Source organism: Orussus abietinus, unplaced genomic scaffold, assembly GCF_000612105.2.
Source record: "Orussus abietinus isolate OABI.00-Male unplaced genomic scaffold, Oabi_2.0 scaffold58, whole genome shotgun sequence".
In the NCBI taxonomy this organism is placed as follows: Eukaryota; Metazoa; Arthropoda; class Insecta; order Hymenoptera; family Orussidae; genus Orussus; species Orussus abietinus.
Window position 1 is genome coordinate 537,197 of NW_019394249.1, and position 18,614 is coordinate 555,810.

General features: G+C 58.2%; 2 protein-coding genes across 3 annotated transcripts in view; one reads left to right on the forward strand and one right to left on the reverse strand.

The window, feature by feature from the left end:
- Positions 1-4,862, reverse strand: part of LOC105698534 — an 87,648-nt gene extending 82,786 nt beyond the window's left edge. For both annotated transcript variants that reach the window (XM_012422855.2, XM_012422853.1), the window contains exons 1-2: positions 4,781-4,862; positions 4,542-4,652 (exon numbers count right to left, since the gene is read on the reverse strand). The gene's annotated coding sequence lies outside the window, so the exon portion shown is untranslated. The remainder of the gene's footprint in view (positions 1-4,541; positions 4,653-4,780) is intronic.
- A 459-nt stretch (positions 4,863-5,321) lies between these two features.
- LOC105698483 (LIM domain only protein 3) overlaps positions 5,322-18,614 on the forward strand; it is a 49,579-nt gene continuing 36,286 nt past the window's right edge. The window contains exon 1 of the mRNA XM_012422775.2: positions 5,322-5,385. The gene's annotated coding sequence lies outside the window, so the exon portion shown is untranslated. The remainder of the gene's footprint in view (positions 5,386-18,614) is intronic.

The following is an 18,614-nucleotide window of genomic DNA, read 5'->3' on the forward strand; positions in this document are numbered from 1 at the left end:
TGTCGCCACGTTGCGGAGAAGCCATAAACCATCTAGCGGTACCCTCCGAATCAATTCCGCGGGATCTTGGCGGGAAGAGGTGCGTTTCGCGACTCCGATCGATTTCGCGCGATTCTTCGAGGCATCGCGGCCTCTTGCCGACCGACGCGGTTACGTCAACGAAGATCGAAACCGTCTCCGGCGAATAAATACTCGAGGTAAGAAAAGTGCCAGCTCGCGTCGCCGCTCGCGACCCCCGCCAGTTATAGGTTATGTAACCAAACGTGCTCTTCCGATGTCGAGCGGTCGTACGGTTTCGGTGCGTCTCGTTACCGGTTGCACGTTTTCGACCGAATCGCGAACGATTCGAGGCCGACGCGAAGTCGAGTGCGAGAGTTCACGCACCGCGCCTCTCTCGCTCGTGGACACATTGGCCATACACATGGGTGAATATTACAAAAGTTTCCGAGCTTTTCGGGCGGCGTCGGTGAAAGCTAATAAGTATCGAGAAACACGATCTCGAAGTAACTTTTAAGAACTCACGCGAAAGCCCAAGGGTTAGTTGCACCCCAAAGGGTCGCCGGCGGGGACGAGTCGACTAGAGGGTGGTACTTTATGAACACGCCTCACATAAATTGTCGCGGCTCTTTAAGAAATTGGAAAGGCGCGAGCGCAGAAACAGCTTGCGTCGAGTGGCTGGCAACTTTTTCAAGTTCTCACCGGAGGGCGGGGGGGACACCGCGAGGAGGGAAGGCCCGAAGAAATGGCGCAGAAATCCCGAAAGAGCGGACGAAGGCGCGACGTCGCCCCCTCCCCCTCTCCCTTTCTTCGCTCTTTACGCTTCTCACCTACGAGAGAAAGAGGGACGATCGATTCGGCCGAAGACCTACGCGTTGCCCGAGCCTCCCCCGTCCGCGTTTCGGGAAAGATCGTCCGGTCGGTTCGAGTCCGCCGATATCGGCGACGGTCTCTCCAAACTTTTAATATTCGTTCGTCCTTCCGTCGTCGAAAATAACCGCTTCGCGTTGCCGGTGGGACGCATTTCCCCCGCATGTAATCTTCGCCAGACAAGATATTACATTTGAATAAATGTCATCGTCGATAACGGCTCGCAAATACGTTATCGGCGAAACGGCTCGGTAAACATCCCGCGGGAAATATTTGCTAATATCGATCATATCGTCATTAATAGTATACGGCACTTTGCGGCAGTTTCGAGCTCCTCTCGTGCCCCCTCGCTCCTCACCCCTCGCCCCTCGCCCCTCGCCGGCATCCTGCCTCCGCCCCGCGACCGCAGCCGTCAGGCTGCGGCAGATCGCGGTCCTCCCCGCGAGATCTTCAAAATTCAAATTACTCGGAACGTATCTCCATGCGTGCCTCGAATATCCCCCGACTCGGAAAAATCCTCGTTCCCCCGAGACTCTCGTCGACGTCTCCGAATCGCCTTTTTTTTCTTCGACGACGGATCGGCGCGATGACCGGTCCGGGCTGTGGATCGGGTACCGGGACGACGGAACGTAAAACGAATCGCGCGCTTCCGGAACCGACGACTCGAATCGACTCCCCGGAAGGTAGGACGTGCCTTCTCGGTTCTCGGTATAAATTGAATTTGTAAAATCAGAGATCGTTCGGGGGGGGGGAGTCAGGGGGAGTCGAGGACTCGACTCGACTCGATTACGACGGGTAATTTCGGTCCGGCGAATCACGGCTCTCGCTTTGTCGGAGTTGGACGGAGACGCCCGCCGGAGAGAGACGGATAATTGCTGCCCGGCCGGCCGGCCGCTAATCCCGGGCAAATATCGTCGATTGACGTTAATTCGAAGCGATCGGAGCCGAGCGGCTCCGCGGCGACTTTTCGCCGAGCGTGACGCCTTTCGGACCGGGCGGCCGTCGCTCGACCGGAAGACCGGGGACTTTCTCGATTCGACCGCAATTTCAAGAATTCGGGGAACGAGACGACGAGCGGTCCCATTTTCCCAATCCATTCATCTACGGTTCGGTTGATTCGGCAATCCGAAACGACGTCGGGACGCGCATGAAATATCTCAAAGGCGATAACTCGACGGATGGTCCCGAGCGAGGAAGTGCTCTCGCGGAACGAGCGATACCCCCGGATGCCCCCCCGGATGCCCCGCCGAAACGATCGAATCGTTGGAACGTCTCGGTGATCGTGCCCGGCATTCGTAACCACGGCTTTAAACTTTTATCTAGCCACCATTTATCGAGCGAGCCGACGTTAATCGGAGGCGAGCGCGTATCCCGGAGCGTCCCCGGGTGCGGAACCGAAAAATCAATTTGTAAAATCTCCGGGAGAGACGAGGCGTCGAAAAATTGGAGGCCCGCGTCAGGTGCGGCGAGACGATCCGATAGGAGAAACGCAAATTGACGGGCGATCGGTGGGTTTCGCTCCTCGCCCCTCGCATCCGCGGACCACCCCTTTGCCCGTCCACGCGACCGCTCATCCCCGACGGAAGCGCCCGCCGTGTTTACCACAATTATTAAATGTAAACTCATATTTCGTAATTGCCAAATATTGGCCGTGCCAATCGACGCGGCTCGATGCGCCTCGCAAGCGTGGCCCGCGTTCCGCGCTTTTTCTCCCGTAATCTGCGACTCTCTCCAGCGGAGAGTAACCTCGACCGTCTCGTTTTCGCACTTCCGCGCGTGCTTCGCGACCGATCGAAAAATTGCTTCCGTTATTTTCGTCTCGTCTTGGCCGGGGGAAGGTCGAGTCCGTGGCGACGGCATCCGGTTCCTCCGCTCGGAAAATCGCGGCGACGACCCGACTTCCCGATCGACCGGACGGACCGATGCCTACCCCCGCCGAGGGGAGAAAACGGCGCGGCCGATAAAAAAGTGGAATATCGGCCGCGCCGATGACGGCGTCCCTCGCGAGGCGGGAATATCCACGGAGTGGCGTCAGCTTGTGTAACTATCGGTAATTAATCAGAATCATCCCGTACACAGCGGCGGCGGTGGCGGCGGTGGCGGCGGCGTCGTCGGGCGTAGGGCGAGGGGTAGTTAACCAGTGACGTCACGCCTGTGGCGACATCTGGCCGAGCACTAGCCGGTCACCGCCGGGACGCTGCCCGCTGGACACTAACTCCGGATCAAAATTACCCTTGCGTTACGGAACGTGTACCGGGTGGTTAAAATTAATTCCGCATTCGCTACCCCCGCCGCGACTCGACTCGACCCGACTCGACCCGACTCGACCCGACTCGACGCGATCGGCCGCCTCGACGGAGATCGGCGAGCGTCCCGACGTCGCGGCCGCGTCGAGAGGATTTCGACTCGGGGCGGCGGCGCAGGCGCGCGCGGTAAATCGCGTCCGGCTCGAGCCCGAGGGTCGCTAGGATTAAAGCTAATTTCGGCGATCCAATTTAATTGAGCGATTAACGGCTAAATAGCCCCTTCCAAAACAAATCGTCCGGGGTGTCCGGCACGGTGGAAAATATAATTCAAAGATATTTATGGCGGGATTACCGCTGGAATTGGGTATCTAATATACATGTCCCGTCCGAACGGGAATCTATTGGCAGGGAGGCCGGATGCGCGCCGCGCCGATTCGCGGACAGTTTTTGCCAGGCGAAACTCTCTCGTTTGCGGAATCGAATCGACGGATCGAGGAACGGCCCGGTCAAGGGGACGGTTGATACCGACGCGCGATCGGATCCTCGTTAAAATGCCGTTCTACCCAGTCCCTTCCCTCGCCGAAGAATCGGTTCCATCGACGTCGAGAGATCGGTCCCGGTTCGGGTCGGTCGTTCCGCCCCCGAGCTCGGTTTGCGCGAAAATCTGCCGACGAGTCGTTTAACGAGAGCCGCTCGAAATATTTCGTAAAGCGTCAAAACGCGAAACGAGAGGAGCACCGAAATTCCGAGCCGGGCAAACCGAGCGCGCGTCCTTGAAAACGTATTATCAAAAATGTATCGTTCTTTTGAGAGTTATAGAGCCGCCTGTTGATATAACAACGATTTTAATCCGCTTGTTAACTTTGACCCAGGCAACGTTCGAAACGATTTAATTCCGCTTATATCGTCGCGCCATCAAATTAGTCCGGCAGAGGGACTCGAGTGTATAATTTTACATGAGCTCTCGGATATTCCGAAAATTTCATACTTTTCCCCCCGACCACCCGCGCTCGAGATCGGATACGAATCGACGGATAATGGAAATGGATTCCAGGTTAATTGCAATTGTGCAATGTCGGCTGATTATAAATGCGAATATCTATCTCTGGTCCTACGAGTCGCGACGCCCACTACCACCTCCGCCACATATTGTAGATTCGATTAATGATATTCGACGAAACCATTGTAAAATTGACTCTGACGGATCGCGTCATTTATCACGCGGAACGTCGGACAACCTATCGGAGGCGCCGTCTTATTTATGTCCCTTCTATTTGAGTCAACCGATCGCGCATCTTTCCTCCTTTCCGTTCTCGATTTTTATCCCATTCCTGCCGAAAACTCCGCGACGAACCTTTCATCGTCCGGAACGATCGAGCAATCGGCGCCGTTCCTCCGGATTACGTCAAAATGGAAGTGGGTACTTACGGAAGCAACGAATCGTCTCATCTTTGGGCGTCGTTGCATCGGACGAAGGGTGACATCCGTGCACCTAACCGCGTCGAAGAGGACACCGCGATCGCGGGAGCGCCCGAGCTTCTGGAACGATCGATAATATTCGGGAAATGGTTGGCACGCGACAATTTTAAAGGAAGCGTTATTCCAATTCGGGACCTCGACGAGAAATTCGCGACTCCGGAAGAAACGGAAATATGACTAAAAGATACCTGCAAATCAAACGAGTCCTCTCGTCCCGTCCTCGAGAGCGTTCCGATCGCGTATCGGCGTCGCTTTGTTCCTGGCGTGTTTACTCGTCCGACCCCAGGCCGATGGAACGATCGCGCGACTCGCGATTCTCCGGAATGCGCGCCTTTGTTTATCCGCGCGTCGGGGCCAGGGTTGGGGGAGGGAAGGGGGAGGAAAGGCCCCGGCGGCGAGAGGACGCTCAAAAGGTGGGCAAAAAGAGACTCGGCCGGGCGGGAGTGGGGAAGGAAGGAGGGACCGGCCGTCTTCGGAAGGTAGCCACCCCCGAGTCGTGCCCCCCGACGGGGGCGCCCTATCATCACCCCGAGCTTGCTCCGGCCCGCGAGCTCGGAACCCGCCCAGTAGCGTGCGCAGGTACCGCCTGTCGGCCAATCGGTGTCTGCAAGCTCCGAAAGCTCCGCTGCGGCAGTCCGCGGGCCGAGCCGCCCGCCAAACACCACGTGCCACGCGACCGGGCCGCACGTGCGACCGACCCGACCCGACCGCTCTCGAGGACCGAGGAATCGGCCAGCTCCCGGCGCGGACTCCCAGGACGACGGGAACCGATGACTTCGCATCCTTCTGCCCCGTGAGTACACCTTTGATGACGGTTTTTCGGACGGAACGAAGACGGGGAACGCGACAAGACTCGCTCGGGCACGGTAATTCGAGACGTCGTCTCGCGTCGCCAAGTAATTATCGCCGGTGCCGAATTCGCGGAAACGATTTTTTCGCGGCGAATCTTTCACGCGCTCCTGACTTTTAAACGATTTCGAGCGGCGAGTTCAAAAAGGTCCTCGTTGGAATTTGTCGCGGTAGGTTCGTTGCATCCGACCCGGCATATCCGATCGAACTTTTAAATCGGCAGCCGATCGACGACGACTCGACTTCCGTGAGACGCATTTATCGCGAGGATGGCCGATATTCAACAGTTGGTCCTTCTTTTATCTCTCGAAGCTCGTCCCCTCCCTCCTGCCGGTGGCGGGGCCACCCCAGCCCTTAGACGCGGCGCTCGCAAGCCCTCGATCCGTGGAACTTTATTAGAAGTGGCGTGTCCTGCGTAAGTAGGGCTGTAGGCGCTTCCGGATTAAATGGGAGGTAGGCGCGTCCCGGGTCTCGAGGGGTCGCTTCGTTCGCTGCTTTTCGAGAGCTTTAAAGTGCCTCCCTTTTTTCTTCATCCCTCTGCCGACCGTTTTCCCCTTCGCGCCGCAATCGTCGAGCTTCCGAAAATTATCCGTTATACCGATTTGGGTCGTCGCGTCGCGTCCTGGAATCGGGATGGCGCCGGGTGAAAGAGGAATTCGTTCTTTAATTTTATCGGAAGCGCGGTCTCGGGCGAAAGTGCTTCGATATTCGAGACGTCCTCCGGCGACGACCTCGTCCGGACGAAATCAAACGGGCCCCTCGCTCGGCCGATCGAAACAAACGATTTTGCGACTCGTCGACCCAGCGTCGATACGGAAAACCCGCCTCGTTCCGACGGCGTTCCGCGAGAGTCGGGGATCCTTCCTCGAAGACTCGGTCCCACTCGCGAGGAATTTTCGGGGCATCGGATCTCGGCTCGCGTCAGCCATAGGTGAAACATATTTACCTTGTGAACCGGCCGAGTGCGAGCAATAAATAGCGCGGCGGGGGAGGACGGGCCAAGGGGTGCAGGGGCGATTACGCTTCCGAGCCCCGGTGGAGCTCGAACTACCCTACTCGTTTGTTTCACCCCGACCCACCCCCGGGCAGCGGCACTACGGGCGCACCCATACGAAGGTATGCAATTTTGGTGTCGGGAATGCCGGTCGAATGCCCGCCGGTATCACCCCGTCCGCGGGTCCGCGTCGCGAGCCCTCGCCCCGGCTCCGACTTTTCAAAATCTGCCCCGACTCCGCGACCCCTCGACCCCTCGACCCCTCGACCCCTCGACTCGTCGCGAGAGGACGGGGGCCGAGAAAGGGATCGCCGGACCGTGGCCGGGAATATTGCTCCTCGAGGTACGCCCGAGGTCGAAGGGCTCGTCAAATTTCGTTTGATGTCGAGGAACCTCTGCCGCGCCCCTCTTGGCCGGAAAGGCGTCTTGGCCCCGAAGGAGAGGGGCGGCGGCCGGCATCGGAGCGCGAGGCCTCCGGGGCCCCCGGGGCCCCGGGTGGCATCGACGATCGGCCGCGCATATCTCCCCTCTCGGTTATGTCTTGAATGTCTCTCCGGCCTTAGCGAAGGCTAAGGGAGGTCGGGGCTCGCGAGGGGCGGGGGCGGGCCGAAAGCCGGGCCGAGCATGGCAGCAATGAGGTTGAGAGGCTGCGGTCAGATGCCAGTCTAACCATGTCTAGCACACGTTACTTGCAGGCGGGCCGACGCGCGCCGGGATGCACTCGCAGCATCCGAGCAATGCGGATCGGGACTCGTTCCACCCTCCCTCGCTGCGCCCCCTTCGAGCTCCCGTATCCCCGGCTCGCGACTTCTTTTCCGCGACGCGACCCTTCGACGGCCCTGGACGCGCGACGTTGACGTCCGCGCACGCGTCGCTCCGGCAGCTCGTGCGCAAAATTTTCAACGAACGACCCGTAAACATTCCGCACTCGTGTAGAAGCCCATTTCGGAAGCTCTGCGGCCGGCAGCGCGAATTCCGCGTTGCGTCCCGCAACTCCCGCATTCCGCCGTGAAATTGCGTGCCCCCAAAAATCGGGCTAAACAGGCGCAACCAAATCGACGCGCTTTCCTCGCAATTACTCCGAGGCATTTAATTGAATCGCGCCGTTCCTCGAGGTTTTTCCGCCGGGGCGCGGTGGCCTCCGGAGTTGCTCCGCGTTGCCTTTGCCGCGTCGATTCCGCCCCTGTCGGAGGAAGGAACCGTCTTCTCGCTCGATCGCCCGGCCGGTCCCGACGGGAACCCCTTCGGGCGTCGATAAAACGGACGCAAATATCCCGATTGTGGGGTAACGGCAGTGGCGGCCATTGCCGTGCGCCGCGTGAATTATTTCGCGAGGCAAACACCTAAGTATACGGAGCCTGTAAACACGCTGGCCGTTTGATCGAGGGGTGGCACGGGAACGGGAGCGGGAACGGGAACGGAAACGGGCACGGGTCGAGCGGGGGTGCGGGTGGGTCACCGGTGCGGTGCGGGAGGGTGGGTAATTAATAGCAAACCCGTATAAATCAGAGACAGGCTGGATGTGCATCGGGAGCGGGAGCGGGAGCGGGAACGTACCGCCGGGTCGGGATTATGCCCAGAGGGGCGGTTACCCCCGCGACTCGCTAATTTTTCAAACGGCCGCCATAATGGTCCCGGCTAATTACTGATTTTTATCTGGGTGCCCAACGAGGGCCGCGAGGATCCGCGAGTGGACGGGTCGGGGGCCGGGGGGGTAATTATTAACCCGCACGCCAGGGCGATTCGCCCACTAACGCGATCCGAGGGCCGATTCCGCGATCGACGATTCGACCTCCCTCTTCTCTCGTCCTGCCTTCGAGGAGGATCCGTCGAAGACGCGAGTCCAACCGCGGCGCGGGCATATTTAACGGTATATTCCGCGCGGAGCGGATATCTTTCTCAAATTTGGCAAATATCCGGCAGCTTCCCCAGAGTTTCGACTCGCGGCTGCGTTCAACTTCTTATCTGCATTATAGAGGACGACTCAACTTGCATGCCAGGCCGGGCCTTCTGGCGGGGTAGATATACGGTTAACTACCCCCAGACACCTATGTACCCAACGTAACCCATGTAAGCTCACGCTAGAACAAATTTGCCCCACCGCATCTCCCGCTCTAGGCCTTGATCCCCGGCCGTGCCGGTCCTTTCTCACCCCCTAATTCTCCGCTGGAACCACCCCGGCCTCCCCGACCCAAGGCCCCCTCGGCTCCCGATGTTATGAAGTTGTGTTGAACTTTTCGCGAGCATAGTTTGCAGAACACCCCCGGGTGACTGCAAGAGAGGAGGTCGGAGTGGAGGGCGGAGTGGAGGCCGCTTACCTTGCTTCGTGACATATACCTACGGGCCTGTAACGAGGGTAAAGAGTTTCGAACAAAGTACGCGAGAAACGCTACGTTTCCGCGGTAACCGAGCCTTCTTCCTTCTTCTCCGTTCGCCGCGGACGCTCTCTCATCGCGAACGTCTCGATCGGCGCGATGCGTCGCCTCGACTCGACTCCCGTTCGACCAGGGGCGGCGGGAAAATGCGGGAAAATGCGGGAAATTCGTTTGGCGGGTACTTTGGGCCATGCGTTTAGAAATTGCTAGCATGGCGGTGTCGAGAGCAGGCTTCGAGAACTTACGACTTAACTTGGGCGAGATAGGGCGAGGGATTGTGGAGGTAACGACGTTAGAACGTTATTAGATTTACCGCGAGCACCTACCCCGCGGCACTTCCGCGCCCTGTACCCGCGCGCCTCTCCATCCGCCCTCGGCGCCCTATGGAATCGTTCCTCGATCAACGCGGGTGACTTTAAACGTCGCTCGGACCTCTCACCTCTGAACCCGTACGTACATCGACGGGCACGCCGAGTGTCCCGGAATCGAGAAGGACCGTTTTCGAAATCGCGGCCGCGCGCATCGAGAGACGGAACGTCGATACTCGGGGCAGGACTCGTCGAAGTCGCGGGAAGAAAATCGAAGAATCCCGATCGGGACGGCGGCGCGACCATTGAGCATCTACCCTTAAGATAAGGGTTGTTTCACCCGGTACCCTCGTACGTTTCCGCTATCTGACGCTAAACGACACCGGTGGCCGTGGCTTGCCACACGTATAAAAGGGGTGGGTGGACGGATCGGGACCCGAGGACGCGGGACGCTCCTACATAATACGCCAGCACATTACTGTCGAAATCCTCTAGATAACCGGGAATTTAGAACGGCGAGACAGAATTTTTTCGGGATCCCGGTCTGAAAAAATATCCGCTGGTCGTTCCAGAGATTTACCTTCCCTCGAGATTGCCCGTGAACTTCCCGGCGTTCCGTTATTTCTCCCGCCGCTCGCCACCGCCCCTCGTTTTTCCCAGGTGCTTCGCTCTTTTTCGGCTTAACCCGAGTGCTCGAGTTTCCGAAGTGGCGCGTGCATCCGTCGTCGTCTTCGAACGTTCGACTCCCTGGGCAGCTTATTAAAATCGGTCGCGTCTCGCCCACTTCTCAGGGAACGGTAATTCTCCGGAGAAGTCCCCTCTGCCGTCTCGGACTTCATCGAGGGCGACTCGAAACTTTCCTTCGACGCGTGAGTCGGTTGACAAAAATTGCTTCCGTTCCTTGCCGACGGAATCGAAATCGCCTTTCGGCCCTTTGGACGTCGAAAATCGCTATGTATCGAAGAAAAAAAAAAAATGAGAAAAGTCCAAGTTCCGTTTCTACAACGTTCTTGGCGCGAATGTCGCTCGAAGCGGTTTCGCTTTCGTCGGTGATAACGATTTCGAACCGGGCCAAGCGAGTCGGGCACAAAAGCCGGGCGCATTCTTCTCCTTATCCCCCGACTCATTTAAGGCTAACTGTCCACAACGGGGGTGCAAACTGCCCTTATCTGCGGACGTTTATGCCCACGGCTTATCTAACCTACCCCGACCGCTTCATGCTCGCTAACAACTAGGCACACTCGGCGAACCCTTCTTCCCCCCTCGGACGACGGCTGACCCTCCCGGTACTTCGGGACGAATCGGCCCAGTTTCCTCGACGAGAGCGTAGGCCGCGAACGACCGCCTTTTGGAAAACGTCGGGTCGAACCCTAAGAATCCGATTCGGTGGCCTTCCCGGCGATACAAATTCAATCGGGGCCGGCCGGCCGAGGACGGGGCCGTAAAGGAGATCGGAAAACACGAAGCGGTTTCTTATCTGTAACTATCCCCCGCCCCCGCTGCACCCGTCGATGGGTTCGGCTCTGGCGGGGCAGGGAATGTTGTGGTGAAAACAAAGACGTTACTCGCCCCTATCTGAGAGGTTGTAAAATAACCGATGAACGAGGCGGGGTGGTTTCTTCGAGGAAGGAATCGGGGGTAATAAACGAGATAAGACCCTTATCGATTTCTGCCAGAGGAAATGCATTATCGACGCGCGTCCCTCCGTCCTCGGTCACCCTTCGGGAGTTTCGAATCCGCCAACGATTCCGCCAACGATTCCGCCCGGCGATTTACCGACGCGCGCATGGCCCGATTTCGAGGCCCGCTCCGTCGACGGAACGGACGATCGAAATCGATCGCCGTCGAATCGAAAGCAACGTTTATCTCCTTGCGCTAGACGAGGAGACGAACCGGCTACCCGATCGGAATCGATCGGATGCCGGACGCTCTTTCGGAACGGCTGCAACCGACCGCGCCGTGCCGTGCCCGAATTCGCCTATCGTCGATCGATCGTCGATCCATCCTCGATCCATCGTCGATCGATCGTCGATCGATCGTCGCGTACAGGCTCGAACGGAAAATAATTCCGACGGCTAGAAACGATTACCGTTTCCTCGCGCACAATTACGAAGCGGCCATCGCGCGGCCGACATGGCGATATCGAATTAATTAGAAGTCTTAATAGCACTCGAACGTAATAACGGGCCGCTCCCGATGTGTGTGCACGATATCGAGCGGAATGTGCAACCGACTATCCCTGCCCATCTCCATCCCTGCCCGAGCCCTTCCACTCGAAACCCCCTTTCGATGGCGAATCAACAAACGGGACTGATTTGATTCCATTCATTAATTCCGACCGACTTCGTTCGAGTTGATTTCCGTTATAGTTTCCACCGCCTACGCGAATCGGCCGGGATTCGAAACGGACCGGACGAAAGAGTCTCCTTCCCCCTTTCGCTTTTTCATTTTGCCACCGATTGATTTTGTTATCACCCTTCCATAGCCTTCAAATTTTTTTCCTTCATTTTTTTACCTCACGGTTATTGCGCGGAAGTTCGAAATGTGCCGGTGAATTTGATTTGTTCCCTCTCTTCCCCCCCCCCCCTTCGCGTTTGCAAACTATACCGATCCCAATAACAAGGTCCGAGGTCCCTGACAGTCTTTGCATAAAGCGAAAACTATTTATTTGGAGAGTTACGCGGGGAAATTGGAACGGAGAGTAGCATGGTCGAGCGCATCGTGTCGTTCGGTAAACTCCGGGGCAAACGGCGTTACTTTATTTTCCACGAAAAGTAATCGATCCAAAATTGCGACTCGGCGTTCGAGTTACAGCGGGAAAAGAAAAAACGCGACGTTGCCTCCGTCCACGCGGTTTGCGTAAACGTTCGAAAGGCGAGGTGGGTTAGTCGACTCCTCGGGATAAATTTCCAAGAGCACCACCGCCCGGAGGTACGTCGTATTGACATCCTATCATCCTCTGATTTGATATAAGGTCACAAAGCGATACCTTTGATAGGCAAATATGAAGAATATTCGTCTGAGTTCCTCCGGATACGCGGGGGCTCCGATCGAGCTCGCCTTCCGGTCCTGTCGGTGACTCTCGGTACGTCGGGGCCTCGTCTTTCCTTCGCGGAACGCCGTCGACGTTTACTCGCGCAGAAAAGCGACGCAATCGATGCGACGTTCCTTCGAAAGCATTCAAACGAAAGACGGTCGGCAGCGAAACGTTTCACCTTTGCAAAAATTTAGGTACTCGATTCGCCGACGACCCCGCGACCGACGTTCGACTCGAATTAACCCGAAGACCGCGCGACGGCGGAGGAGGCGAAGTCGTCCTCGGACTCGACTCGATAAACTCGTCGCTTTCGCCGGCGTCTCTTCCGCCCTTTTTTCCCCCGCTTCCCGAATAATATCCGTTTCGCCCCTCGGTTCGAGACTTTGATCCTTTATTAGATTTTTACAAGCGATTACGTTGGCCGAGCCTCCGCACGCCGTTCCTTTCCTCTGGCTCTCCTCCCCCGCGACCTCCGAGGACCGGGGGGTATAACGAGGTTCCTCCGACTTCGGAGCGAGATATTGTTCTTGTTTGTAGCCGAGTTAATTCGAGTTCCCCGCTTTGGTCGGGCTCGCTCCTAATTAAGTTCGAGGGATTATGGAATCGTTTCGCAAAGTCGATCGTAAGAGCGCGATGGCTGTCGCCGGGACGAAGAAAAAGAGAGTCCTCTTCTCCGACTTTGCTCCGAGCCCATTCGACTTTGGGGGTGGAGACCGTCGGAGGAGGCGAAGGTTCGTCGATTTTGGAACTCGTGCCCCGTCCCAGCAAGTTTTAATCGAGATTTCATTCGCATCCGACTCCGTTTGCTCTGCACCTCGGGGGAAGGGAAGTGCCGCCTCCTCGAGGAACCAGGAGTGCGGGGGCACTGTTGGGTTAAGGGTAACCGAGTTGTCCGACACTCATAGGGCTGAAATAGCCGTTTAATGATATATATATATATACACCCCCTTAACAGGTGTTTGGAATATAATATCGTGCAAACACCTTCTCTCCCCCCCGACGTGCGATGTACCGAAACGAAAACCGTGTTCGACAAACTCATCGCGCGGAGAGGTTGCCTCCGCGTGTAGTGCCCCCCCCCGCAGACTCGTTAAACGATGGAAAGACGTCCCGTCTTGGCCGTCGATCGCGCTTTTTACGCGCAGCCGTAATCGAGGGTCGGCTGCCGAGAGACCCCGAGAGGGTCGATCTCGGACCGCGCACGGAAGAAGAAAGGAGAAAGGAGAAAGGAGGAAGGAGGAAGGAGGAAGCAGGAAGGAGGATCGAGGCGTCGATCGATCATCCGGACGACGGCAATCAGCCCGCGAGAAACTCGGCCGAATCTCGGCTCCCCCGGGCCTTTTACCCCTTTCGATGCGGTGAGAGTGTTTAATAACCTGGACCAGGGTGGGCGGCAGGGTGGGTTTCCAGGGGGTGCGGAGCGCGGAGAGGGTTGCGTATGAGCGATCGCCACACACGGGGTGTAACGCCGGCCGTGGCGGCGGCATTTACGTTAATTAAATTTCACCCCCGCCCTCGCCCGCCGATCCGCACCCCCCGGCCCCCGCATCAATCATTGCACGCTCAGCCTCGCTGGGCCGGACCGCCCCCGCCGCAGTGGGATCGAGTCGCGAGGGACTGTTTAAAATTCCCACCCTCGGCCCGGCCGCCTTTCGCCCCTCGAAAACATCGCCGTCGATGGCAAAGCCCTCCCCGGCAAGGATTCCGTCGACCGGCCCGATTCCGATCGCGGAAGAGGGCCGCCGAGGGCGCGAGGCCTCCGCGACGGTCGGCCCTCGATTCGCGATCGATCCGCGATCGAGGACCGCCGAGGCCGAATTAGCGCGTAAACACCGGATGGTTACATCCGTTGGACGCGGCCGGGATAACGCAGCCGTTGGGAGCGGCACGCGGATCGTCCATTAAGCTCCGATAGATGGCAACGATTGATTTTTAGCTCTTCCCATTTGATCCCGAGTAAATTTCGTTGTTGGTATAATTGAATCGCGAGTGTCGGCCTCGACTCGGCCGCAAATTGACCGGAACGGCAGGACGCGGGATTAACCGACGGCGTGGGACGGACGGGGGAGAGGAGGAGGGAAGAGACGAACCGTCCGTTCGGGTTCGGGTGCCAGAAATGGACGGAGGGATGAAAAGAGGTTTGCGCTAAGTTAATTATTCACGCTCCCTCGGTAACGTTCAATTTCGGCTGTTACCGATACGGCCGGCAGCCGGCCCCGATCGTCCTCGCTAATTTCAATTATTGCTTCCGGACGGTCGCTTTCGTTTTTCCGCGCCTTTCGGCTCCGGACTTCCCGGCTCGGGGGAGCTCGAGGGAGCTCGAGGACAACGGGAGCCCCGACGTCGACGAGCAAGGGAAGGCGGGCCGATGCAGGCCGGGGCATCCGCCGCGGTTCCGCGGTCCGGACGAGTCGAGCCGTAATTACTAATTAGTCGACGCGGACCGACGACGTCCGCGGGGGCGAAGGGAGGGTGCCGGTTCCGACCCTTTATTGGATACCTTCGAAATTAAAATTATAATTGCATTTGGTTCCCACCGGCGCCCGGCGCCCGGCGCACCCGTTTTCGTCGGCGATCGCGGTTCCGCGAGCCTGGCACTTGTCGGCCGACCGCGGTTCCGTCGGTCGGATCGGTCGAGCGCTCTTCTCGGACTCGAAAGTAGTCGGCCGGGACGGAATTCGGGGAGCGGCGTCCTTTGAACGGCCCCGGAACGAGTCGAAATGGCAGCGGTGGCGCGGCCGCAGCCGAGCCGGTGGATATTCTAATTAGCGATAGCGCGATCTCGGGCCGAGTAAGGCACACGTATGCTCGGGAGCGGCGCCGCTCGCTATCGCGGTATGGCCCTTGTCAGCCACTGTGCCAGTGACGGCTCGCTAATTGCTCAACCATCCCCTTCCTCCCTTCAAATCCAAATCCGGGCCCCCGCTCGTTTCTACCCCTCGTCCAGATGCCACCTTTGAGTCTCTCGTTCCGCGGCTATCAAGGGACGTCAATTGGGACTCGAAACGGAAATGTCGGTTATCGCTTTCCCCTTCGGGACTCGCGAGCGCTTCCTTTTTCCCGACGAGTCGGCCTCTCTCGCCTCTCTCGCCTTTTCCTCGGGCCCTTCCTTCGTCCGCGATTCGAGCGGATCGCGGATTTACGTTCCGTCGGCCGACCCGTCCCGCTCGTTCTTTCGCCTCCGCGACGAGCGCCGCTCGAATCCCGCCGGCCGCTCTTTTTCGGAAGTCGAGCGGACGAAATCTAATTACCGCGGTTTTGACAGGTGTAACGGGCTTTCCGAGAGCACGGGATCGGTAACGCCGCCAACGAAAACAATCGAGGCCGGCCTTCGGTCGGTGGGAAAACAAATGGAATCCGCCGGACGGCGACGTTACCGCCGGGATCTCGCCTCCCCCCGCAAGTTCGGTGGCTTTTTTTAAAGCGCACGTCGGATCGTATTATATTTTTCCGTTTCATTTGCACGAGACGCGGAATTAATTAAATATCCGATACACGTTCCGTGTTCGTTTCGCCGGCGTGACCGCCTACGGCGGCGGCACGGATCCGGCGAGGCTCGGAAAAACATCGGGCTTCGCCCTTTTCCGTCCGCCTCGCGTCCCTTTTCCCGCCACGCGGGTCGCGAGCGGATCGCGAGCGGATCGCGAGCGGATCGCGAGCGGCCGAAGGAAGGCGCTCCCCGACGAATCCAAATAGTCGGGGACAATCGGGGCTCGTAAAGATAATTAATAGGGAGCATTAATTCCGAGATTTTTCCCGGGCGCAACCGGCTGCCACATGTTGCAGCGCGGTGCCAACTGTCTGGCAATTTGGCTAAATAATGACTAAACTTGCTTTGGCGGAGGCGCGAGATCGCGGTCCGGACGTCGCGGGCCCTATATCCGGCGGCGGGTCCGCCGACCTAAGCCGACTTGACTAATTGGCCCCGTTATAATCATGGGTGCACGGTTAGGTCGGTATTAGCGCGAGTTATAGCCCCGTTCCACCGGCCGCCCGCCGCGCATCCCGGCAAGGGACGCCGGTGGGACGTTTAATGACCCCACCGTTTACGCAAATTTTCCCATTATGCGACGCGGTTTTGGCCGCCAAACGGCGCGATTCGCGCTCGAACGAGCGCCATTTTCCAAAGGGAGGGAAAGACCTCCGGCAGCGAGCTCTTACCGATCCGCGCCCTATCCATTTCCAACCAACGACTCGCCGTTCGATTTCCTTCCATCAACGCCGCGATACGCGCCGAGGTAACGGCGTCGTGAATTTTCGTCCCAGCAAACGATGCCGCGTAAATAACGCGGGTAAAAGTAATAGTTATACGGACCGACGAGTTTGCGGGGCGTAAACGCGGCGTTAAACACGGTCCCCCGACGTTTATTCCCCTCGAAGCCAACTATTCGTTCGTCTCTTCGAATCGTCCGCCAACGAACGCTCGGGGGAATCGAATTAGTGCGTTTCTCGAACCACGCGGCCCCTCGGGTTTCGCTCCGGCAAAGAAGATGGCCGGTGTTGATAATAAAAAAGTGGAGGATATAAAATAATTCAAACAAATGCCCGGTCGCAAGCCCCAGGGAAGGAAAGGGGCGGCGGAAGGAGGAGCGGGGAACTCACGAGGTCCCGCGGCGATATATTCCGCAGGGCTTATCCGCGGCCGGTCATTCATAAGCGAGGGAAAAAATGACACCGTAGCCGCTCGCTATCCGTTACGGTTAGGAAACGGGAAAGATTTGTAGTCGCCGTTCCGGCCGAATCGGGGAGAAATAGACGAACGGGGAATTCTCTTTTCGCGAATGGCTCGACGCGGCCTCGTTTCGATCGGAATCGTCGAGCCGACCGAGAACGCTCGGCCACCGAAACGGAGCGGATCGCGACGCGCGACGCGGAGTCGGTCGATGCGAAGGACGAAGTCGACGGAAGAGGTGCCGCAAAAAGCTCTCGAGGGCTTCATATCGTTCGCGACGCACCCTCCGTCCGAGTTCTCCTCTTCCGGGCCATCAGGGGAATCCCGGGGGGGTGATCGTCGGTAACTAAACTTGTAAATCTCTCGTAGCGAGGCCAGTCCCTCCCCAACTGACCAGAACGCATTCGTCTGTCTTACCGTGAGGAATACCCATGGAAATTAACCCGGACCAGCCGCCTCGCGCTCGCCTCCCCGATCGATTCTCGCCACCAGATTTGCCCCTTTTAACGAGTCCTCGAATCGACGCGTCGGCGCCGCTTGCCTCGGACCGTTGCTTCCTTCTCCTTCGTTTCTCGAGTCGAAAGTCGTCGATCGGTCCGACGATCGAGCCACGGTCTCGGCGTCTCGCGAGAGCGCTCGTAGATGCGGTTCCCCGGCTCAAGAGGGTCGAAATCTCGAGAGAGCACGTAGGGGGCGCAGCGCCGAGCGGAGTGGCCGAAGGAACTCGCGGACGGAGGCGCACGTACGCGGTATTTAGCATAAATGTAAAATAAGCCGAGGCCGCCGGTATAAATCGTATTCCCATTAGGAGCGACGGGGGCGGCGAGGGAGACCGGAGGGCGCGGGGCGGGAAGGTCCAGGGAGGATCGGGGAATGCGCTGCATTTGAATACAGTCGGATTAAAAATTAAACATTACCGCCCAAGGAAGGGGACCTCGCCGATTAGAGCGGCCGAATGAAAAATTACTGCCGACGCGAGGAAGGGGACGGAAATTATGCGAGATACGAAACCGACGGGGAAGTGCCGAGGGGGAGCAGAACTCTTTTTGATCGCTCGCGATCGGACGAGAACCGCCGCGAAAACGCGTCGGAGGCGTCGGAGGCGTCGGAGGCGTCGGAGGCGTCGGAGGCGTCGAAAGGCGTCGGGGAGGTCGTTGCTCGAGCAAGCGGCGCGAGGAGGAAGACGGACGGAGGCAAGTGCCATAACCGTGTTTCTCAATTTCGTGGCGTTGGAAGGCAAAAGTGGCTGCTATTCCTCAAGGCGGATAACGTCGAAGCCCGCGGTGGTGCCGCGAGTGGTTAACCGAGACATCCGTCATAATACAGGAGACAAGCGGATACGAGCGAAAAGGCGCTCCGGCCCCTAACTTCTTCTTTCCTCCCCGGTGCTCGTTCCGGGCGAGTCCTCGCCCGACTCGGCCACTCGTGTAATAATTCTCGTTATTTGGCGCGTTCGCTCTCCCCGCGAGGCGCCCTTCGTCGGGATCGGATCGCGTCCGAGATTACGAAAAAGCCCGAAGGACTCGCGCGGATGACTTCCCAAAATTCCGATCACGCGGCCCGTGGATAATCGTCCCAGGGCGGAGAACCCTCGTAATTATCTACTCCAGAAATTTGGTCAACCCTCCAAAGGGGGTCTCGAGGGCTCGAACGGAAACTCGGTTACGACTTGGTCAGCCACCCTCCGGATTCCCCGGGGCTGCTCTTAACCTATCATTTTTAATCAGGTAACGATTAGCGGCTTAATAGCCAATCGTAAGTGCGGTCGCTCCCGATCCCCGTCGCGG